Source organism: Leptonychotes weddellii, chromosome 4 (assembly GCF_054177405.1).
Source record: "Leptonychotes weddellii isolate Sample4059 chromosome 4, ASM5417740v2, whole genome shotgun sequence".
In the NCBI taxonomy this organism is placed as follows: Eukaryota; Metazoa; Chordata; class Mammalia; order Carnivora; family Phocidae; genus Leptonychotes; species Leptonychotes weddellii.
In genome coordinates, this window is record NC_138372.1 from 42,687,637 (window position 1) to 42,713,209 (window position 25,573).

General features: G+C 38.0%; 1 protein-coding gene and 1 pseudogene across 1 annotated transcript in view; both read right to left on the reverse strand.

Annotated features, from left to right (window-relative positions):
• The window catches only part of LOC115942550 (disabled homolog 1), a 1,065,325-nt gene that overhangs the window by 630,272 nt on the left and 409,480 nt on the right, over nucleotides 1-25,573 (reverse strand). The gene's annotated exons all lie outside the window — the stretch shown is intronic.
• LOC102731434 (phenylalanine--tRNA ligase beta subunit pseudogene) lies at nucleotides 1,725-3,123 on the reverse strand (annotated as a pseudogene).

Here is a 25,573-nt window from a genome sequence, read left to right on the forward strand (position 1 = left end):
ATACAGGTTTCTGTGGAGAAAGGGTCTAAAACTTTAGTCCGGAATTTCAGAATGGTCCATGTCTCATTAGAAACTACAGGTCTAATAGTGCTCCTTAGAATGTGTGGGGCAGAAAAGCTTCAAACCAAAACAAAACAAACTGGGTAGCAATGTAAGGTAACAAAGATTTTCCCCTCATAATAATATTAAGAAAAACATTTGCTATTTACCATCACCATAATTCCAAAAGGGTCATCTCAGTGTAGCAGGACATGAAAAAACATTTCAGGAAGGCCATAAGCTCAGATTAAAAACATAAATTTAGCTTTGTTTAAAAAAAATGACTACATTGTCCATTTTCATTTCACTGGTGGCCAGCACCAATCTGGGGACCAGGATTTGGGAAGTCCTGATTTCAGAGTGGGAAATTCCTACTCAGCATGCAAATCTTTGGAAAACTATGGACTTCTTTGGGATTTCCCACAGCTGAGTTCATGGCACCACTCCCCCACCCCATCCCGTCTCTGTTCCTGGGCCACCCGAAGAGAAGTCCCTTATCTTTGACTCCACTATGCTGTGACATCTGCTACTATACCCCAAGGCAAGGGGGGTGGGTTCAATGCAGCAACTCATCCCAACAGCTCTTGACTATGCCCCGCGTGTGGACCAGCCGTGAGCTAGGCGTCTGATACACAGCAGTGCCAGGCACTATCCCTTCCTCAAAGGGCTCACCCTGTGGTGGAGGGGACGATAGGAAGGGTGTAAGTGGGGACCATGCCCCACTCCACTACTCTCTCCCCCGTTGTCAAAGGAGCAAAAGGAAACAGTGTCTGATGCTCTCCAGGCTGTATCACATAATCCATGTTTTGATTCAATGAGGAGAACCCTAAATAGGGCTGAATGATTGAATTCTTTTCCCCAAAGGAATTTAAAATGCCTCTTCCCTTTAGAAGTGTGTGACAGAGAATACAGAATGAAGGGTGTCAGAAGAAGCACTCTGAATGCAGCCAGGAAGTTGGCAGACACCTCAGTGTAGGGAGTCAAGCCTCTTTAGCCATGTAATGGCAATTCCAGTTCTTCAAGTAGGCTTTATTGTTTTTTTAATTTTATTTTACTATGTTATGTTAATCACCATACATTACATCACCAGTTTCTGATGTAGTGTTCCATGATTCCTTGTTTGTGCATAACACCCAGTGCTCCATGCAGAACGTGCCCTCCTCAATACCCATCACTGGGCTAACCCATCCCCCACCCCCCTCCACTCTAGGACCCTCAGTCTGTTTCTCAGAGTCCATAGTCTCTCATGGTTCGTCTCCCCCTCCGATTCCCCCCCTTCATTTTCCCCTTCCTACTATTTTTTTTTTAAAACATATAATGTATGTTTGCCTCTGCAAAGGCTGGGCTCCACTGACTCTTGCACTAAGAGCCCAAAGGAAGCAACTGGTGTCAGAGCACACAGTGACAAGGAATGGTATGAGACAGCGGGAGGCAGCTAGCAGAATCTGGAGGAGAGACATAGATCCCCCCAAACAGAAATGGTTCTCCTGATCATAAGGCCAAAGTGAGGGGACATGGCAGCTCATTTCAAGATCCACTGTACAGTATGCACACTTGTAGATAATTTTAGGCGGGCTTTCACTCTTTCTTTTTCCCCCACTGCTTTCTACTTCTTTTTTACTTATTTTTAAAAGTAGTTGTTTATTTGAGAGAGAGAGAGCACATGAGCATGAATGGGGGGAGGGGAAGAGGGAGAGAATCTTCAAGCAGACTCCCCACTCAGTGCAGAGCCCCACTCGAGGCTCAGTCTCATGACACATGAGGTCAGGACCTGAGCCGAAACCAGGAGTCAGACTTTCAACCAACTGAGCCACCCAGGTGTTTCTCCTACTGCTTCCTACTTTATTAAACAATGAAGCACACATGGATGTTCCCTGTGGGATAACTAAAGGACAGCAAGGGAAGAGAAGGGGACACTCACGAAGAGAATCAAGAGCAGAGACCCATCTTCACCAAAAGGGCTCGATATTGATTTCCAGGGAAGAGCAGGACATGGTCAGTTCAAATTTGGTGATGGCATCAGGATGAAGGACCAACCCCAGACTTCCTAATGCTTTGATCCCTGACAAAGATCTCGACGCATCATCCAGGAGAAGGGCCTTCAGATGCTTTGATCACATATGCCCCCTGCTTTTCACCAGGAGGCACCTTAAGCAGCTGTATAATTCTGTCCAGAAGCCCATGGATTATCTCCAACCAAGGATTCTTACTGTAATAAACAGTACAGAAATGCCTGTAGTTTCTTCCATCTAGGTCTCTGCTAGAATCTTCTACTATAGTGTCAGAGATTTCAGTTTCAGAGGAAGGGGCATCTTACTATTTGTGGCTATGGTCTTTAGGAGGCCAGGAAGAAGGGTAATGAGTACTACCTGAAAATCAGTGGCCTTAGGATCACTTATATGAACTACCTTTGTTGCAGAGATGTCCAAACCAAGTTTATCAGCAATACCTTCTTGGAGGCACAGAGGAAAGGCAAGTGGTTCAGTGCGTCCAGTAGCTACCATGTCATGTCTTAGAAGTCCTGTGAGCTTATTAAGAGGAAATTGATTAGCTATAGTGTATGTTTCTGGGAGAGCCACCTGAATGTTATTATATCCATAAGCAATGGCTACATCTTGTATAATATCACATCGCATGGAAAATGTCAACTCTGGTCAGAGAGATTTCAATCTCAATCTGATTCCCATCACCTATGACTTCTGACTTTAAGCACACTTTGGTCAGAAGCTTGGCAAGATTTTCTGGAGTTAATTAGATCAGATATCACCATCTCCTTTCATTAAGCCAGTTCTGGAAGGGTATATTATTTTCCATTAGGAAAAACCACCTTAGCTGCTTTAATTGTAAATTGATTCTCATAATATTCACTGAACCTGGTGACAATGACATCAAGAGCTATTTTTGCCTTAGTAAAGTCAGTTCTTATGCATTCACGGATACATTTCTAGTATTCAGTGTTAATTTGGAATGATTTTCATTGATGATAGGAGGCCATAAAATGATGGCACCATCGCTATCATAGGTAACTGGGTACAGGGGTTTATTTTCAGTGATATGGAATTAATGTTCAAGGAGCACTTTCATTCTTGATACTGTGTTTGATTTTCATTTAACTTCTTTGTTGTTTCCCTGAAGTCCTGAGTTAAAGAGCCTCTCTATTTTTGCATAACAAACTAAATTGAGTGAATATTGACCGATAGCTACAATTGGCAGTTATCTATCAGGTACGTAGATAGGTATGTAAGAGTAGCTACTCTCAGGTAAGTCCCAAGGACTATCGCATATGTCTCAACACATGTGATAGTGATATTCCCCTTTCAGTTGAAAAGCCAAAGCACAGAGAGGTTAATTACCTTGTCAAGGACAAAGAGCCAGCCAAAGATAGCTGGGACTTCACTGACACTAGCACTAAGAGTCCAAGGAAACAACAGAGGGGCCAGGATCCCAGATCTCAGTTGCCAGTCTGTTCCCAGTCCTGAGTTTTTGGAACATCAAGATTGAATGTTGTTCTCCACAACGTATAGGTATCTAAATGAATAGAAGATTCATAAAGATGATTGAATGGTAGGGAAATATCCCTATTCCTCTTGCAAAGGGGAACTGTGATTGATATGAAGAAGGGAAGGCTGAGATAAATTAGAAGCTTGGAAAAAAAAAAAACATGAATGAATTTTAGAATGAATCAGAGAATGTAAGATTTGAGAGAATTCAAAGTTAACCTGCCAAACTAAACGGAAATGCTGAGACACACAAGGATATAGTGACATAATTATTTTTGCACAACAAATTAGTAACAGAATAGGAATTAGAATTTACTTCTCCATGTCCAGGCTCAAGACTCACACCACCCAACACCAGGCATTTAGGAGATGCTACACCGACAAATGAACTATGAAGAAGAAATTTTCATCAGACAAAGAGAGGTAATAATCATTTTTTCCCAGGGAGTCCAGACTTTGGAGGACACTACATTTTGTTGTCAAGGGAGGAGGTGGGGACAAAGTCCCGGGGTAAATATATAAAAGAGATTCTTTAGCTGTAGTCTTAGGCAGAGAACCAGAATAAACCCAACAATTGGTCCATTTTATTTCCTGGAGCAAGATCTGTGACTCCCAACATTTCAAGCCCTAGATGACAACTTTAATACTATTCCCAAGTTCAAAGGTTTCAGTTTCTTATTTGCAGTTTCTAAAGCCCTGGGCTTTTAAGCCTTGGTTTTGTAAGGACAAGACTCAGGCCTCTGAGGAGTGTGAAAGCAGATTCCATTTCCACTCAGATGAAAGCCTCATGTGACAGTATATCCAGGTGTAACTCGAGTTTCTCCTAAACCCACTTTAGTCAGGCTTTCGCCCCCTCCACCAGACCAAAAGCAGCTTTTGTCAAGGTCATCAGTGACCTCCATGTTGCTAACACAACACTCAGTTTTCAGTCCTTACTGTCAGCATCACGCAGCACAGGTAGTCACCCTCCTCCAAGAAGCACATTCTTTACCTGATTCCCAGGATGCTCCTCTCTCTTGGTGTTCCTTTTCTCCCCTGCTACTCCTTCTTAGTCTCGTTTGCTGATCCCTCCCGTCTCCTCAATCTCTCAAGATCAGAGCTGCCCAGGCTTCCATCCATGAACACGTTTCCTTCTCTACCAAGACTTCCTCTGGAAGTGATCTCAGCTCGTTTTATCATTTATACATATCGTTTATGGGATGAAAACTTCCAAATGTAGTTAACTCTACCTTCAAAATACAGCCTAACCACTTTTCATCACTCTCCAACACTACCACCATCATCTCTTGCCTGGATTTTTGCAACAATAATTTGTGTCCACCCTTGTCCCCTTATCATTGATTTTTCACCCAGCAGTGAGAGTAAACTTTTTAAGACATAAGGCAGAAAAAAAATCATTGCTTCTTGCCTCTGCCCTCCTGTGGTTACTTGTCCCAGAGTGAAAACCAAAGTCTCCATTAAACTTCTCACCTGCTATTTTACCATTCTGTTTATAGCTCAGCCTACTCCAGATGCACGGGTCTCCACCGCTTCCTCACATAGGTCAAGTACAAGTGGACTTTAAGGCTTTTACACTTGGCATTCCCTCTGCCCACAGTGCTCTTCTCCTAGATACTGCAGGCTTGCTCCTGCATTTCCTTCAGGTCTCTGTTCAAGTGTCACCTTGTCAACAAGGCCTCCTTGGACCACCTGTATTTTAGAGCAGCTCCCCTCCCTCCTCTGTACTCTCACGACACCCCTTGTCTCTATAGCAGTTATCACGGTTGTACAAACCATCCAGGTGCTCTTCTGTTGTCCTTACGTAAACTCCATAATGAACTGGGATTTTGCTTATTTGGTTTACCGTTCTTTTTCTACCACCTCAGATGGTTTTTGGCACATAGTGCCTCCTCAGTAAATAGTTATTGAATGAAAGAACCAAATTAGCAAATCTTGTCCAAGGGTCTACGGTCAAATTCAGGGAGCAATACACTTAAAGCCACCATGAAGGGAGGAAGCTTCTGTCCCTCACACTCGACTGCTTGAGAATCAAACCTGCCTTGATTCTTTGAGCCATACTCCAGGCTCCCTAAAGGATTTGATTCCTTACAAAAATATAAAAGTGAATCATATCTTAGGTAATAGGGCAGAGAAGAGTTGAGGTCTTAGGTCCAGGCTGCCTGGATCCAAAAACCAGTCTCTATTTCTTACTTGCTATGTGTCCTTGGGCAAGTGGAGAGCAGTGACAGGATATGGATGAGTATACCAGCTGGGGGTTCTGAAACTTCTCTGTTTCTCAGATTCCTTCTCTGCAAAACGGTGATAGTAGTGGTACCTGCCTGGTGAAGTTACTGTAAGGACTGAAGAAGACGTATTACATTTAAGGTACCTAGAAAGGGACCTGGTACATAGGAAGTATGTAAGTGTTAGTTCATGCTAGTTCACTGAAAACATGTTATCCAGAAAACATTCTTTTTTGTTCTCCAAGAAGCTTTTTTAGGGGGAGTTACATATATACCATGTATTCATATATTCATATATACATGTACAGTGTGCATATACATGTATATGTGATTTATATATTACATAGATATGTGTGTATATATATTCACATATATAAATACATGTATGTATTTATGTATTTGAATATTTATTTATGTACTTTTTTCCTGTGTCCAGCTTCTTATGTCCCACATAAACTATGAAGCAGATATCAGCACTTCTTTCTTCCCAAAGATTATCCACTTCACCAAATATTAATGAGCTGTATAAATTTTACTTAATATTTTATAGGGGTCTTAAAGAGAGGGCTTATATCACTTATCATAACGAAGTGTAAAAGATCTTCCTTGGATATTTCTCTTCTCCACCAGAATTGCTCTTTCGTCACACTATCAACCAGGCTTCTCCTTTTCACATCCCCATGCAGTTCCCTGCTGCCTCTTCTAGGATGACTTGGCCCCATCATCTGAGCCTATGTTGCCCTTCGCCCACCCACAGCCTTGATGTCTGCTCACCCCATTTTCTGCAAGAACTCTTTTGGGAACTGTATCTTACTTATATCTTACTCTTATATCCTTGACATCTAGCAGAGGGTCAAGCTCTGTGGGCTACTAAGAGAATGAAAACATGGAAGAATCTTATATATGAATAGTCTTCTTTTATAGAGAGGAAAATTGAAGCTAGAGTATCAAACAGCCTCTGGAAGAGTCAAAAAGAGACCTCAGATTTTCCTGCCCTCCTCTGCTCTCATCCACCACAAAGACTAAGTACATCCAGTTCCAGTCTTTCCATTCTACACCTGGAATGATTCTGACCTTCCTGTCTGCTCTGAAGATCACTGTGACACCAGGAGCCAGTCTTAGGCCACGCAGAGAGCAAGCTCTCTTAATAGCTGCTTCTTTTGTTTCATTTCCTACTGGGAAAAACTAATCAAACATGTAGGAAGCTTAAGAATATTCCAAGGCGATTTGATTGTTCACTGGTGGCCAGTTTCAAGAAATGCGTACTGATGAATACAAACACCATTCCCCCTGCCTCCCTGGATGGGATCTGTCCAGCCTGAGCAAGGCCAGGGTCTGAGGGAAGGCGGCGCAAGAAATAGCTGCAGGAAACAAGGTCTTGTTTCCTCCTTTTATCCAGAAAACCAGGCCCACTTGGTGAGGGCCTGGATGATTGTGACTCTCTTCTCTGTGATTTTTTTCTTTCTTTTTTTGGGGTGGGGGAGTGGGGGGTCAAGTGAAGAATTACTTTGCACAAATGAGAGTAGAGATTAAATATCAAGTCCTAAGTCTTCTTGTTTGGGGGTATTTTAGGAAGGACTTTTCCTTCCTCTTTCACATGGGGAAATCATGATGAGCCTCGATACTCTGCGTAAGCGGCACATCATAATGCCCTTTCTATATGTCCCAGAAAGGCTGATTCTTTGCCCCTCATTGACAACTCCCAACTGGTATACTTGTCCATATCCTGTCACTGCTCTCCACTTGCAGGCTGGATGCCCTCACAGACAATGAGCTTCTTAAGGGCGGGATCACATTGTATCCAGCATACAATCAGTAGCCAATAAATGTTGTTAAATACATAAACAAATGAAAAGCATTAGTTCAAATTAAATATCTGATCTAAATCTTTTTTTTTTTTAACTCACTACTCTGAGACCATGACCTGAGCTGAGATCAAGAGTTGGATGCTTAACCGACTGAGCCACCTTCTCAATACCTTTTTAACATAGATATGCCTTGGTACACTAATCTAGACAGTAGACATGATAATCCCTTCACTGACCTCACAGAAGTATTGAGATGATTAAATGAAATAATAGATACAAAAAGGCCTTATAAAGATAAAATACCATACAAATATAAAGAGTTATTATTAAGGAATATCATACTCCACTTAACTTTGGATAACCCAAAAATCAGTCTGGGAACTGTTATTTAAAAAATATTATCCATGGGGGCGCCTGGGTGGCTCAGTTGTTAAGCGTCTGCCTTCGGCTCAGGTCATGATCCCAGGGGTCCTGGGATCAAGCCCTACATCGGGCTCTGTGCTTGGCGGGAAGCCTGCTTCTCCCTCTCCCACTCCCCCTACTTGTGTTCCCTCTCTTGCTGTGTCTCTGTCTGTCAAATAAATAAATAAAATCTTAAAAAAATATTATCCAATATAAATTTAATAATAAAATAGTTTAAATAGGAAAAGAGCTGAAAGAATTCATTCAGAAATGTAAATGGCTTTAGCTGAGAAAAGAAGTTAAGTATTGGCATTTATGGTATATAGCATAGAAAGAGACATGAATAAGATTCATGATGGAATTCCTGGATCATATGGCATTTCTATTTTTAATTTTTTTCCATACTGTTTTCCACAGTGGTTGCACCAATTTACATTCCTATGCATGAGGGTTCTTTCTTCTCCACATCCTCGCCAACACTTGTTATTTCTTGTCTTATTGGTATTAGCCTATCTGACTGCTGTGAAATCTTGCCATTTGTGACAACAAGAATGGACCTAAAGGGTACCACACTGAGGAAAATAAGTCAGACAAAGAAAGATAAATACTGTATGATGTCACTTACATGTGGCACCTAAAAACACAAAAGAACAAAAAGCAAAAGCAAACAGATTCTTAAACACGGAGAACAAATTGGAGGTTGCCAGAGGGGAGGTGGGTGGGCAGATGGGTGAAATAGGTGAAGGGGATCAAGAGGTACAAATTTCCAGTTATAAATAAATAAGTTATGGAGATGAAAAGTACACCATAGGGAATGTAATCAATAATATTGTAATAATGTTGTATGATGACAGATGGCAACTACACTTATCGTGGGGAGCACTGAGTAATGTATAGAATTGCTGAATATGTTGTACATGTGAAACTAATATAACTTTGTATATCAATTATACTTCAATGATTCAAGAAATTCATTATGGGAGAGGATAGGACATGATAGGATAGATAAGATAGGAGAGAACAAGAGTACAGTAAGGAGTTGGAAAGACACACAGGTAGGGCAGGAGGAAACCCTTATTGACTACTGCATACTGATTACTTGGTCATCTCAATCATCTAAACCATCCTGTGAGGAGGGCAGTACAACCCAATTTACAGACGGCAAAACACGGAAACCTGGAGAAGGAAAATAAGTTGAATGATTGGACTGTAAGTTCCATGAGGCTAGGAATACATCCCCTTCACGTACATCCCCTATGCCTGGGGACCTGGTACATCACAATTGCTTAATAGATATTTTTAAGTGAAGGAATGAATGCTGTGCAGCTGGTAAATGGCAAGGCCAAAATTTAAACCACAAGCTGATTAGCACTAAAGCCTACCCGCTCTACTATACTACAATCAAGTTTATATTAGGAGTTTGTAATTTATAAAAGCTACAAGACCAGCAAAATTCAGAAAATGGTATAATTGTCCACATCTGTGAAATAGAATAACTAGCAACCACTGAATAAATATAAATATAAACATTAACACTATGTCATAGGTCCTAAAATTTCCTAACAGGAAAGTGCTCTGATTGACTATTTATGATAGGGCGGGGCACAGGATGTTAATGGGTGTTGTTCTATTTAGTTCTCATAAGTACCCAGCTTAAACGTGACTTAGAGAAGAGCAGTTATCCCCGAGGAGCTCCATTCCAATAACAGATGGCTATATTTAAAAAATCAGTTTATTGATGCATAATTTACATGAAATAAAATGAACCTATTTTAAGTATACTCATTATGTTTCAGCAAATGTATACACTTATGTAGCCACCACCACAATCAAGATACAGAACATTTTCAACAATTCCCAAAAGTTGCTTTATGATGTTTTTCAGTAAATTTCCCCACTCCACGCCCCACCCAAGAAAACCATCATCTGATTGTTGTCATTATAGTCTAGAAATTTATATAAATTTAGTCATACTCTACGTAATGTTTGGTCTCTGACTTCTTACACTCACTGTACTAATTCTGAGGGGCATCCAAATCATTACATGTACCAAAACCTTATATCCTTTTATTGCTGTTGTTCCCTTGCATAGATCTGCTACAATTTATTTATTCATTCAATTGTTAATGGATATTTTGGTTGTTTCCAGGTTTGGTTATTGCACGTAAGGCTGTTATGAATATTCACATGCAGGTTTGTGTCTGGATGTGTGTTTTCATTTCTTTTAGGTAAATATCTAAGAGTGGAATTTCTGGACCTATGGTGATAACATGCTTAACTTTTTAAGAAATTGGCTGTTTTCCAAAATGGCTGTACCATTTTACTCCCCACTAGCAACGCATGGGAATTCTATTTGTTCTACATTGCTGTCAACACTTAGTATTTAAAAAAAAAAAAATCAACCATTTCAGTAAGCATTCTCATTGTGGTTTTAATATTTAATTCCCTGATGATGGTAAGCATCTCTGGTAGGTTGGACTGTGTCTCCAAAAAAAGGTATGTTAAAGACCTAACTCCCAGTATCCGTGAATGTGACCTTATTTGGTAGTGGGGTCTTTGCAGATGCAATCACGTTAAGAAAAAGTCAAAATGAATTTTAGTGGGCCCTAAATCCAGTGGCTGGTATCCTTAGAAGAAGATCATGTAGATATATACTGGCACACACATTGAAAAGAATGTCATGTGAAGACAGAGGCAGAGAACGGAGTATGTATCTACAAACCTAGGAATACCGAGGATTGCCAACAACCACTTAAAGCTGAAAGAGAGGCATGGAACAGATACTTCCCTAGAGCTTCAGAAGGAGCGCAGCCTTACTGACACTTTGATTTCAAACTTCAAGTCTGTAGACCTGTGAGAGAATAAATTTCTGTTCTATTCAGTCACCCAGTTCACAGTACTTGGAAGTGCCCTAGGAACCTGATACAGCATCTTTTCATGTACTATTTGGCCAATTGTATATCTTCTTTGTGAAGCAAATGTTCAAATCTTTGGCCACGTGAAAGTAAGATTTTTTATCTTCTTGTTATTGTGTGTACACATACACACTCGCACACATTCTGGATACCAGTCACTTATCTGATACACACTTCATGCATATTTTCTCTCATTCTCTGGTTTTTCATTTTCTTCAGTGTCTTTTGAGAGGAAAAATTTGTAACTTTGGTGAAGTAAAATTTACATGTTTTTCCTTATGACTCATGTTTTGGGTCTAGAAAAACTATCTACTTCAAGGTTATCATATTTGCTTTTATGTTTTCTTTTAGAAGGTTCATAGTTTTAGCCCTTCTGTGTGGGTCTATTATCCATTTCAAGTCATTTTGGTTTATGGTGTGAGATAAGGATCAAGTATTTTCTCTTCATATGAATATTCAATCATTCTGCCACTGTATGGTAAAAAGCCAGTCTTTTCCTCCACTGAATTGTTTTAGCAACTTTAGTGACAATTGATTAAACATACAGTAGTTCCCCTTTATCTATGGTGGGTATGTTCCAAGATCCCTAGCAGATGCCTGAAACCACAGATGTACTGAACCCTATATATACTATATTTTTTCCTATACATATATATCTAGGGTAGAGTTTATAAATTAGGCACTGTAAAAGATTAACAACAATACTAATAATACAAAAGAACAACTATAACAATATACTGTAATAAAAGTTACGTGAATGTGGTCCTCCGTTCTCAAAATATCTTACGGTATTATACTCACCTGTCTTCTTTTGATGATGTGGGATAATAAAATGCCTATGTGATGAGATAAAGTGAAGTAAATGATGTAGATACTATGATGTAGCATTAGGCTACTACTGACCTTCTAACAATATGTCAGGAAGAGGATCACCTACTTCCAGATAATAGTTGATTGTGAGTAACTGAAGTCATGGAAAGTGAAATTGTGGGTGAGGGGGGCACTACTGTATATGAGTGGGTCTATTTCTGGAATTTCTGTTCTGTTCCATTGAATTATATGCTTGTATCAATTCTATTCTATGTTGATTACTGTAGTTTTACAATGCCCTGAAATAAAGTATTATGAGTCCTCCAATTTTGTTCATCTTTTTCAATGCTATTTTGACTATTCTTGTGTTTGTTTTGTTTTGTTTTTTCATTTTCATATAAAGTTTAGAATAGGCTGTCAATTTTAATGAAAGAAAAAAAACCTGCTGTGATTTTGATTGGGATTGCATTGAATCAGTGAGTCAATTTGGGGAAAATGGACACATTAAAAATATTAATATTTTAGCCACAGCAATTAGGCAAAATGATAAATGAAAGGCATCCAAATTGTAAATGAAGAAGTAAAACTGTCCCTATTTGCAGATGACATGATACTATATATAGAAAACCCTAAGGTCGCCACCAAAAAACTATTGGAACTAATAAATGAATTCAGTAAAGTCACAGGATACAAAATTAACATACAGAAATTGCTTGCATTTTATACACTAATAATGAGCTATCAGTAAAAAGAAATTAAGAAAACAGTTCTATTTACAGTTCCATCAAAAAGAGTAAAATACCAAGGAATAAATTTATCCAAGGAGATGAAACACCTATACTCTGAAAACTGTAAGACACTGATGAAAGAAACTGAAGACAACACAAATAAATGGAAAGATATTCTGTGCTTATGGATTAGAAGGATTAATACTGTTAAACTATCTATACTACTCAAGGCAATCTACAGATTCAATGCAATCGCATCAAAATACCAATGGCATTTTTCACAGAACTAGAAAAAAGAATTATAAAATTTGTATTAAACCACAATAGACTTCAAATAGACAAAGCAATATTGAGAAAGAAGAACAAAGCTAGCGGTATTATGCTTCTTGATTTCAAACGATACTCAAAAACTACAGTAATCAAATCAGTATGATACTGGCACAAAAACAAAAACATAGAACAATGCAACAGAATAGAGAGCCCAGAAATAAACCCACACATATATGGGTGTAGATTTGTCAATCTATGACAAAGTAGGCAAGAATATACAACGGGGAAAAAGACAGTCTCTTCAATAAATGGTGTTGGAAAAACTGAACAGCTACGTGAAAAAGAATGAAATTGGACCACTGTCTTACACCATATACAAAAATAAATTCAAAATGGATTAAAAACTTGAGTGTAAGATCCAAAACCATAAAACTCCTAGAAGAAAACATAAGCAGTAAGTTCTTGACATAGGTCTTAGAAATATTTTTTTGGACCAGTCTCCTCAGGCAAGGACAACAAAAACTAAAATAAACAAACAGGATTGCATTAAATTAAAAAGCTTTTACACGGTGAAGGAAGCAAGCTACTGAATGAGAGAAGATATTTGCAAATCATACAACTGATAAGGGATTAATACCCAAAATATGTTTAAAAACTTATGCTAACTGAACATAATGAAAAAAAAAAAACTTATACTAATTTAAAAATGGGCAAAGGATCTGAATAGACATTTTTCCAAAGATGATATACACATGGTCAATAGGCACATGAAAAGATGCTCAACATCACTAATCATCAGGGAACTGCAAATCAAAACCACAATGAGCTATCACCTCATACCAGTCAGAAAGGTTAGTATCAAAAAGAGAAGAAATAACAAGTGTTGAAGAGATTGTGAGACAAAGGAATTCTCATACTCTGTTGGTGGGAATGCAAACTGGTGCAGCCATTGTGGAAAACAGCTCAGTTTCCTCAAAAAATTCAAAATAGAAATACCACACAATCCAGCAATTCCACTTCTGGGTATTTATCTGAAGGAAATGAAAACACAAATTCAAAGAGATATATGCATCCCTATGTTTATTGCAGCATTATTTATGATAGCTAAGATACAGAAGGAATCTAAGTGTTCATCGATACATGAATGAAGAAGTGGCATATATATACAATGGAATATTAGTCATCCATAAAAATAATGAAATCTTGCCATTTGTGACATATGGATGGACCAAGAGGTTATTATGCTAAGTGAAATGCCACAGAAATGCCACTAATACCATATGATTTAACTTATAGGTGGAATCTAAAAAACAAAACAAAACAAACAGATTCATAGATAAAAGAAACAAATTTGTGGCTATCAGAGGGATAGGGGAAGGGGGGCAGGTGAACTAGGTAAAGGGGATTAAAAGGTATAGTTTTAAAATAAATAAGACATGGGGACCTACAGCATAGGTAATATAGTCAGTAATACTGTAGTAACTCTGTATGGTGACAGATGGTAACCAGACCTTGGTGGGGTTCATTTCAAAATGTATAAAAATAATGAATTACTATGTACACCTGAAACTAGTAAGATATTTTATGTTAATTATACCTCAATAAATTTTCTGGCAACATGGTAAAGGTCTTCATTTGAGTCTTCTAAAATTTCTTTCAACAATGCTTTGTAGTTTTTTTTTTTTTCTTTGTAGTTTTCATTGTGTAGGCCTAGCAGTTCCATAGTTAAACATATTTCTATTCAATTAAAAAATATTTTTCACTTCACTGTTTATGTAGCAATACAATTAGTTTTTGAATACTGCATTTGTATCCTGAAACCTTTAATATATAGTGGGCTAGTTAACTCTGCAGTTCTTCTATAAATGTTGCTAAATTTTGTATTGCAAGGAATTTATCCATGTATCTAACTTCTTGCCTATTTTGATGAATGATTCATGGGAACTTGGAAAGAATGTGTAATCTGCTGCTGTTGGATTTGAGTTTTATAAAATGTCAATTATTTCAAACTGGTTGATAGGGTTGATCAAAACTTTTGTATCCTGATTTTTTTTTTTTTTGCTATTTATCTTATAAATTACTGAGAGAGGAGTACTATCTCCAAATTTAACTGTGGTTTTGTTAATTTCAGTCTTTGCTTTGTGTATTTAGTAGCTTTGTTATTACAGGCCTAAATATTTAGGATTTGTTATATATTCTTGACCCTTTTATCATCAAGAAATGTTCATCTTTATCCCTGGTAATATTTCTTGTCATGAAGCCTACTTTGTCTGATATTAATATAGCTTCTCCAGTTTTGTTATGATATGTATATTCTCATCTTTTTCTTTTAACTTATCTGTGTCTGTATGTTGTGGACACTGTGTAACTAGGTCTTAGTTTTAATTCAGTGTGATAATCTCTACCTTTTTACTTACATATTTATACTAGTTACATTTAATGTACTTCAGTGGACTTATTTTTGTTCCTCTACATTTAATGTGTACTTTTGCTCAGGCTTTTTTTTTTTTTTTAAGATTTATTTATTTTAGAGAGAGAGAGAAAGGGAGAACAGGGGGAGGGGTGGTAGAAGAGGGAGAGAGAGGGAGAGAGAGAATCTCAAGCAGACTCTCTGCTGAACACAGACCCCAACACAGGGCTCAATCTCATGATCCATGAGATCACGACCTGAGCTGAAATCAAGAGTCAGATCTTAACCAACTTAGCCACCCAGGGTCCCCTCAGGCTTCTTTTAAGATACTCATTTTATCATCGTTTCTCAGAAATCTGACTGTGATGTGCCCTGGTATAGTTTTATTTTTGCTTATCTTGATTGATTTTCATTTAGTTTCTTTACTCTGTGAGTTTACAGTCAAATCTGAAAAAAATTCAGCCATTATTTCTTCACATAATTTTTCTGCTCTCTCTCTTTCCTTCTGAGATTCTAATTGTATGTAAATCACTGAATATTGCCCCACTGTTACTGTTACTTAAATTTATTTAGCTCTTTTTTTTCCTCTTGTGCTTCATTTTGGATCATTTCTATTGATAGGTCTTGAAATTCTCTTACTTTTCTTCCACAGTGTTTAATCTACTGTTAGGCCTTTCCAGTGAGTTTTAAATTTCAGATGCCATACTTTTTTCAACTCTAGAAGTTCTATTTGATATGTTTTTTTTTATATATATAGTTCATTTTTCTCCTCTTCATGTTCAGTGTTTTCTTTAAACCATGGGCTATGTAATATATAATAACTATTTTAAAGTCCTTGTTAACTAATTCCATCATGTCTGCCATTTCTTATGTCCTTATTTACTAACCTTTTTCTAATTGTAGGTCACATTTTCCTGCTTCTTCACATGTTTTGTAAGTTTTTGTTTTTTAGATGTTGGCCATTATATGTGTTGGTATTGACTTTCTTGATTTTGTTTTCCTTTAAAGAGTGCTGAAGTTCATTTTGGCAGTTACTTGTGGATCAGCCTGATCATTTCAAGGCTTGTTTTTAAGCTTTGTCATGGCAGGTCTAGAGTAGCCTTTACTCTACCACTAAGGCATGAATCACTAAGGCATGACCCTTCTTGGGTGTCTAAGGAATTTCCTGGGTGTTTGTTAAAATCTCTCTACTCCTGCTGCTCAGAACTCAAACTCCCTTGTCAGCTCTGGGAATTGTTTGGCTTGCAATTCCTTAGTTATCCTTTGCCTAGCTGAGTAGGGTTTTACCCTGCATTCACAGGTTAGCATTCAGCAAATAGTCTTAAGGGGATCCATATGCATATATCTGGAGCTCTTTTTCTGTATGCCAACCTCTTCTCTGGATCTCTGTCCTATTACTTCCAGATGCCTCAGTTTTACTGAATTCTGATCATTACCTCCTCAACTTCATTTAGCCATGCATTTCTCTTCCCTCTGTTGTAATCCAGAAAGCACCTCAAGGCAGAAAGCAAGAACAAGTGCAGTTTGCACTTCAGTTGCTTCCTTTATCTTAGGGAACACATTTCTGAGCTTCCTATTATTCCATATCTAAAATCAGCTGTTTCATATACTTTATCTAGTTTTCTAGTTGTTTATAATGCAAAGGTAAGTCTCATAACAATTACTCTAACATGGTTGGAGTAGAAGTTCCAGAATGTCTTTTAAGATAAAGAGCTTTTCTTGAATTCAGGATGATTCTATTTAGAATTCCAGTTTTTCCATTTGCTAGCTGTGATCACTATATAGATACCTAACTTTTCTGTACTCAGTTTACTCATCTGTAAAATTGAGATTATGGATCCTACCACGCAGGATAGTTGTAAGGATGGCTTGACCTAATCTCCCTCCCTCCCTCCTTCCCTCTTTCCTTCTTTCCTTCCTTGTCTGCCTTCCACAAATATTCTCCAGGGGTGGAGAATCAGTAGTAGAAGACAAGAAAGCCCCTGCCTACACTAAGTTTATCTTTTGATGAGGATAAATATGGGAACAAATATATGTAATAAATATTTCAGATAGAGAAAAATTCCATGAAGGAATAAAACAGTGATGAGATCAGACAGTGACCAAAGAGAATAACTTTACATATGACCATCAGGAAAGTCCTCTCTGAGGAGCTAACAAGACCGGAACAAGAACTTGTCAAGAGCATTCCATGCAGAGGGATCAGCAACTGCAAAAGCTCAGAGGTGAGACTGAGCACATTTATTACAGAAACTGAAAGGCCAGTGTGATGGGAGCAGAACAAAAGAGGGTAGCAGTGGTACAAAGTAAACTTGGAAAGATAGGTAGGGAGGTCCCAATTCACATGAGTCTTAGGGCAAAGTTAAGGGTTATTTTAAGTGCCATGGAAGCCCATCATAGGGACTTTATTGTTTTGTTTTATTACCAAAAGAGTGATAATAAAATATGATTTCTTTTTTTTTTCAAAATCATTCCATCTCTTTTATGAAAATTCTTAACAGTGTTAAAATTTTAAAAGCCTGTTGTAAAATCACCAGTATTTATTAAGTAGATACTATACGCTATGCCTTTGGGGAAGAGAAATAAATAAGATTTTTCCTGTCTGAACGTCAAAATCTTATTGAGAAATTAGGTATATGCCTGTATATATAAATTACCACTACTGAGCAGAGAAATGGAAAATCTTCAGTGGGTTAAAAATGGACGCTAAGTCTGAAAATTTTCCACCCAGAGACCTTCCCTTTCTAGTTTAACTATGGAGACTATGCCATTCTTTATCAAGAAAAGGGGTCTGAGACCATCAAAATCACTTTCTCTTTTACAGTTCTGATCTCTCTACCTTGCTTACCAATGACTAATCCTAAGAAGACTGATGCTTAAGTAAGAAAAAAGTCATGCCTAAATAAACCAATTTTGGACTTGAGAAGTGGGCGCCACTAGATAATCCCCTGGAGTTCATGGTGGGAGGCCATGGCTTCAAACTGAGTATCTATTGCAAGAACCAAAATTGGAGTTGTCGGGATTCTGAACACCTGGAGTTTCCATCTTTCAAATTAAAAAATATATACACATTAAGTCAATCATAGGCTGGTTATATTCCTCATACATTTTTAACACATTGATCTGGTGCACACATAGCATAGGTATTTAAATTAAAAATAAAGTTATAGGGCGCCTGGGTGGCTCAGTTGGTTAAGCGACTGCCTTCGGCTCAGGTCATGATCCTGGAGTCCCAGGATTGCGTCCCGCATCGGGCTCCCTGCTCGGCGGGGAGTCTGCTTCTCCCTCTCCCACTCCCCGTTTGTGTTCCCTCTCTCGCTGTGTCTTTCTCTGTCAAATAAATAAATAAAATCTTTAAAATAAATAAATAAATAAATAAAAAATTAAAAAAATAAAAATAAAGTTATAGCAAAGAAAAGGCAAAAGTGGAAAAGCAAGAAAAAGAACTGAAATAGGTTATGAGAGAATTTGATAAATATTCATCAAACTAAAACCGATTACTAAGTAGCACAGTCCTGTCAGATAGGATGGTATTGTCTTAGCAATTCTTCACGATGTTCAAAACTTCTTTAACAATCGATATACACAGATTTCTTCTTTACTATGCAGTCAAATAGACGTTGCTTTCTATCTTGTAATTTGTTCAACATATATTCATTGTTTAAAAAAATAGAAAATTTTGAGAAGTGAAAAATACAAAAAGAAAAAAATACCCATATTTTGAAATATATAAAAATTTTACCATATTTTGAAAAGAAGAAAAAGGAAAAAAATCATTCTCACGACCACCACTTTCAAGCTTCTGCATCATTTCTTTCCAACCTTTTGTTCTATGCATATATTATATACTTGGGATCACACTATATATATACATTTTTGAGCCTAATTATGTTTTCAATTTCCCTTATAACACATCTCATACTACTGAATTATTGTTATTACTGAATAATTTTCTGTCATATAGGTATAGAATAACCACACTCTATAGGGTTGGAGTTAAAACAAGGTGCTTAATTTAGGCTACTTCAATTTAAGCTATTTGAAGAATCCAATACTATAGCCAATGGAATGAGATATGATGAAACTCCACTGCCACTTCACTGGAGTGTGATATGCCAGGTAATATGCCTGCCATTCTGCTAAGGGCTTTACTTACTTGATCTTTTTTAAATCTCAAAAACAAAAACCAAAAACCTATAAAGTGAGGATATTTCCATTTTACAGATGGAGAAACTGAGGCTCCCAGAAAATTTAGCAATTTAAATAAATCATACAGTTGTGTAAGGAGCAGAGATGAGATATAAACACAGGGCAATATGATTCCAAAGTTTTTTTTTTTTTTTTTTAAACCAGATTCCAATATGGAATAATTATCAAGCTAGGTCCTTGGCTCTTTGGTTAAAAGAACTGAGAAAGAAAATTCACAGATGATTCGGTGCTGGTAAAATTGGACAAAATGTTTATATTAAAAATACTAGATGATTTGGTCCCTTGAAGATAGTAAAACTGATTTGGATCTTTACCATCTAGGGCAGATTTATGATCTAAATGTCTTCAGGGCACAATTTTCCTTATTATATCAACATAAAAAAATCTTGGGAGGTTTAAACAGATAATGGGTTTAGTGGAGAAAGCAACTAACTTTTAATATACTTCTAGTATTCCAGGAGTCCAAAAAACATTAACTTACTAATTCTACACACTGCAAAGCAATTATAATTAAACCTATTTTACAGATGAGAAAACATTCTGCAATGTTCATTTAATTCATATCTCCAATAATATTGACTTTTACTACCTTGGAGGTTATTAACTTTACTCTTAGTCAAATAGCATTTAGGACGATTATTCCCCTTTTCAGGAAAACTCCTTTTTATTTTTTTTCCCAACTAGAATGCAACAAGTTTGAAGGCAGATAATGCATCTTTTTTTTTTTTTTTTAAGATTTTTTATTTATTTACTTGACAGAGAGAGGCACAGCGAGAGAGGGAACACAAACAGGGGGAGCGGGAGAGGGAGAAGCAGGCCTCCCGCCGAGCAGGGAGCCCGATGTGGGGCTTGATCCCAGGACCCTGGGATCATGACCTGAGCCTAAGGCAGACGCTTAACGACTGAGCCACCCAGGCACCCCAGATAATGCATCTTAAAACCAGAGAATAAAATCTGAATCATTAAGTTCTAATCAACCTCATTACACTGGCCCCATATTTTACAGATGAAGAACATGAGAAGAGAGGGCAGATGACTTGGCCAGAGACATACACCTTTATAAATCTCATAGCAGAGCTAGACATTCAAACTGGTGGCTTAAATCTTGATCCACTCTTTCCGGTTATATACAGCTGATTTATGATTTCTCATATTATCCAGGGTGTAGATCCATGCAAACATACTCAATACGTGCCTATAGTATCAAACTGGCTAATTTCTCCTGAGATTATGTTACCATCTATGCCAGTAGTATGCTATAACCCAAAATAATCAATCAGTGCTTGCATCTTTTAGAACCAACTCTCTCTGTCTGGCACAACATTAGTTAGTTGGTAAAGTTGTTTTGTTTAGGAAATAGAAGAATTAATGACAAAAGGTATTATCTTGGGTGGTTTTTAATTTTCTATGTAAGGAGGCCACACTTTGGAGTTACAAGCATTGAATGCCTAATGTCACATTGCTACTCAATATCGGCAGCTACAGCTTTCTTAATGACAGTGGTAATTGGGTGTATGTAACTAGAAGTCATTACAATAAATAGATTGATTTTAGTTTGAAGCTTGAACACCACTCTCTGCAATGAGTTTAGAAGCAACGTAGGGGGAGGGGTAATTCTTTGGATGACCAAAGAAAACCATTTAGCATGAATGATTGAAAATGACCAGTTTCCAGTAAGTCAGTCTGTGCATCATCTAAATATTCTAGCAGCCATTTCTAAAACTTTTGAATTCTCCCTACAAGCTCTTCTCCAAAGCCAGTATTCATTGTTCAGAAGCAATTTTTAAAATATTCATTTGCTTAATGTCAATATATGTCAGACAATGTACTAACATAGATACTACTAGTAGCTAGTATTAATAAGGGCTTTCTATATGCCACGCACTGTGCTCTGTGCCCTCAATGTTTTATTTTAATTTAATTCTCAGCACAATCCTATTAATTCTATTATTATCCCTAATTTATAAATATGGACATGAAGGTTTTTCAAAGTTAGCTTGCCCAAGGTCATATAACTAGGAAGAAATAATAAAAGCTAGCATGTTTTTGAGTTCTATCTATGTGCTTGACATTGATTGACACTGTTGATCTATTAACAGCCCTATGAGGTAAATATTATTATTATGCCCACTTTACGGGTGAAGAAACTGGACTCTGGAGAAGGCAGGGCTATAAAGCTAGTGAGTGGTAGAGTGAGGCTTTAAAACCAGGCAACCTGACTCTAGAATGTGGCCTCTTTAACACTACACTGCGATGCTTCTCCAAAATGGTGATACTGGGTTTAGACATAGCTTTGTCTAATAGCAAAGCCCCTACCTTAACCACACAGGCATGGCTGGATTCTGGAAAGAACATTATGGATAAAATACCATTACTGCTTTTTTTATTCGCTAATCCTCCACAACAGCATTAAAAAAAAAAGAAAAAGAAAGAAAGAAAGAAAGAAAGAAAGAAAGACAGACCTAGGGATAACTCTAACAAAATAATGCAAATTTGTATGCTACTACCATAAAAAGAATTAATGAGAGAAATTAGAAAAGAGCTAAACAAATGGAAGGATAAACTATGTTACTGAATTGGAAAACTCACTATTATTAACATATCAGTTATCCCTAAATTGATCTAAAGATTCAATGCAATTTCAATCAAAATTCTAATCAGTACTTTTAAAAGAAATTGGCAGGTAATTATAAAATTTATATGAAAATGTGAAGACCTATAATAGCTAAAATAATTTTGAAAGAGAAGAACAAAATTGGAGGACTTAGACTATTTGATTTCAAGACTTATTATAAAACCACAGCAATCAAGACAAGGGGTATTGCTATAAAGGTAGAAAAATACACCAATGATACAGAATAGAGGGTCCAAAATAGGCCTGCACATATATAGTCAATTGATTTATTGACTAGGTACAATGGTAATTTAATGAAGAATGGATAGTCTTTTTAACAAATGGTGCCAGAACAATTAGATGCTCATATGCAAATTAAAAAAAAACAATGCTTGCCCCATATACAAACATTAATTCAAAGTGAGTCATAGGCCTAAACTAAAAATCTAGAATTGTAAAACTTCTAGAAGAAAATAGAAGAAAATCTTTGCAATCTTAGGTCAGGAAAAAAAAATGCTTACGTAGGACACAAAAAGCATGAATAGTAAAAAATTGATAAATTGAACATCAAAATTAAAAACTTCAACTCTTCAAAAACAACAAAAGACAAAAAAACTCTCTAAAGACAAACTGCAGATTGTGAGAAAATATTCACAAAAGGCACATCTGTTAAAAGACTTGTATCTAGAACATATAAAGACTTCTTACACCTCAATAAGAAGACAAAGCAATTTTAAAAATAGGAAAAAGTTTAAATACTTTATCAAAGAAGAGATGTAAATGGCAAATAAACATGAAAAATGCTTAGCATCATTTATCTTGAGGGAAATAAAAATTAAATCATAATTAGATACCGCTAGACAACTATTAGAATGGCTTTGTTAACAAAAAAAACCAAAACAACTGATAATAATACCCAGTGATGGAGAGAATGTGGAGAAGTGAACTCTATTACTGGTGGGAAGCAAATGTTACAGTCACTCCAGATAACAGTTTAGCAATTTCTTATAAAGCTAAACATACACTTACTCAGTGATCCAGCAACCCTACTCCTAGTTATTTACCCATGGGAAATGAAAATAAATGTCCACATTAAGACTTGTACATGAATATATGTAATAGCTTTATTCATAAAAGCCTCAAACTGGTAACAACACAAGGGCCTATTACCTGGGGCATGAATAAAAAAAAAAAAATCAGCTACAGTCACACAATGGAATACCATTCAGCAATAAAAAGGAGTGGGCTGCTAATATGTGCAACAACATAGATACTTTTAAAAGCATTATGAGAAGTCAAAGAAACCAGACATAAAAGGCTGCCTAGTGTATGATTCTATTTATATAACACTCTACAAAAGGCAAAATTTTAGAGACAGAAATCAGATCAGTGGTGGTCAGGAATTGGAGGTGGGGGAGAGTAGTGACTACAAAGGAGCACGAGAGAACTTTTTGGGCTGATGGCAATATTATACATATTGATTTTGATGCTCATTATAGAACTGTACTGGGGTGCCTGGGTGGCTCAGTCGGTTAAGCGTCTGCCTTTGGCTCAGGTCATGATCCCAGGATCCTGGGATCCAGACCGGCATCCAGCTCCCTGCTCTGTGGGGAGCCTGCTGCTCCCCCTGCTTGTGCTCTGTCAAATAAGTAAATAAAATTCTTTTTTAAAAAAAGGAACTGTACCTATTTATCATAACTATTCATCTTTTACATCTAAAAAGGGCAAACTGCTTTCTGTATGACAATTGTACTCTAGTAAACTTGGCTTAAATCTAATGAAAGAGAATCATCTGTAGAGATTGGTAAACCAGATGGCTGGGCTTCACCGGAAGTTTCCGATTCTATCTCAGGTCTAGGAAGCATGAGGAGGCAAGCCTTTTGCATTTCTAAAAAAAAGCCAGGTGATGTGGAGGTTGCTGGTTGGGGACTCTGAGAACCACTCTGCTAACTAATATCAGGGGAGAGCTTCTGTGCTCAGTACCTGGAACAGAATTGTGCTGTGGGCCATCTACCCCTTAAAAACACATCAATCCCCGATGTTGGTCACTTGGGCGTTCTCCATTCAGCCAATGACTGTTACCAGATGTAGTCATGTAAGGGCTTTGCCTTGGCTCCCTGAGGCTTTAGGCCTATTAACCTGGGAGGGGTAGAGCTTGCTCCGCTATGTCTGGTGAAAGAGTCTTTTAAACAGTAGCACCAGAGAATATGGGGTGCTTTTTTTTTTTTAAAGATTTTTTTAATTTATTTATTTGAGAGCGAGAATGAGAGAGAGAGAGCACATGAGAGGGGGGAGGGTCAGAGGGAGAAGCAGACTCCCTGCCGAGCAGGGAGCCCGATGCGGGACTCGATCCAGAACTCCAGGATCATGACCTGAGCTGAAGGCAGTCGCTTAACCAACTGAGCCACCCAGGCGCCCTGGGGTGCTTTTTTAAGGCCGTACTCTAATGGTTATGTCCCAGGGGCCATTGCCTCATTGCTATTGTTTAGTGGACCCCTTGCCAGATGGGAACAGTCCACCTGGAGAGCTAGTCTCTCTGATTCCTTCTCTGATTCCCTCTCACTTTTTTCTCCAATTATGCAGGAAAGGGTCTATGTCTCCCCAGCCAAATCTCTTCCCACTATTTCCCACCCGTTTAAGAGAGCATCTCGTTACTACCCTGGGTGGACTTTGGAGTTAGGCCGACCTAATTTGAAGCCAACTCTGCCATTTACTGTGTGTAATTTGGGACAACTTGCTTTATCTTCTCTGAGCCTGGTTTTCCTAAATGAAAGGAGGATGATGAATTTTACCTCACAGGGTAAAACATGTATGTTAAAGGTATGTGTAACCAGGTGTATATTGGGACTCTTCATTTTACCTCAGAATTGGCAGCTAGAACCCAACACTGTGACAAAAGAATCCGTATCTAAAAGCTGCCATCAACAATTGAGGCCAGTCATCTTCCTTAGGACTTATTATAAAGCAGCAAAACAGACTTTGCTCTCTGCCTCCCCTGAAACCCCTCCAACCTTTCTCCCCTCCTTCATTTATAACAAACAAAGAAAAATAAAGTCCTGGGGAGAGTTCTGAGGAAGAAGCCACTGGAGGCCTTGGAAGGGCAGACAGCTTGGTGCAGAGGCTTTTCCTTTACCTCCCTGAGCCACCACCTGCCTGCCCTCAAGGCAAGGGAGATGAAGTGTCGAGGAGATCCCTTACAGAGACTGGTGCCTGCAGGAGAGAAACCTGGACATTCCCTGCTTAGATAGCTGACTGGCCAAGCTGATTCTCGTGCCCATGGGAAAAGAGAATTGGGGAAAAATGGCAAGGAGAAAGGGGGAGTGGCTCCGCATCAGTCTGGACTTCCAAGGTTTGCCCTGGCAAGGACCAGTGATTTTCTGGGGGTCCAAGTTCACAGAAGTTGGCTAGGCTTGAGTGTTTTTTTTTTTTTAAGATTTTTTTTTTATTTATTTGACAGAGAGAGAGACAGCGAGAGAGGGAACACAAGCAGGAGGAGTGGGAGAGGGAGAAGCAGGCTTCCCGTGGAGCAGGGAGCCCGATGCGGGGCTCGATCCCAGGACCCTGGGATCATGACCTGAGCCGAAGGCAGACGCTTAACAACTGAGCCACCCAGGCACCCCTAGGCTTGAGTGGTCTTGATTTCTCA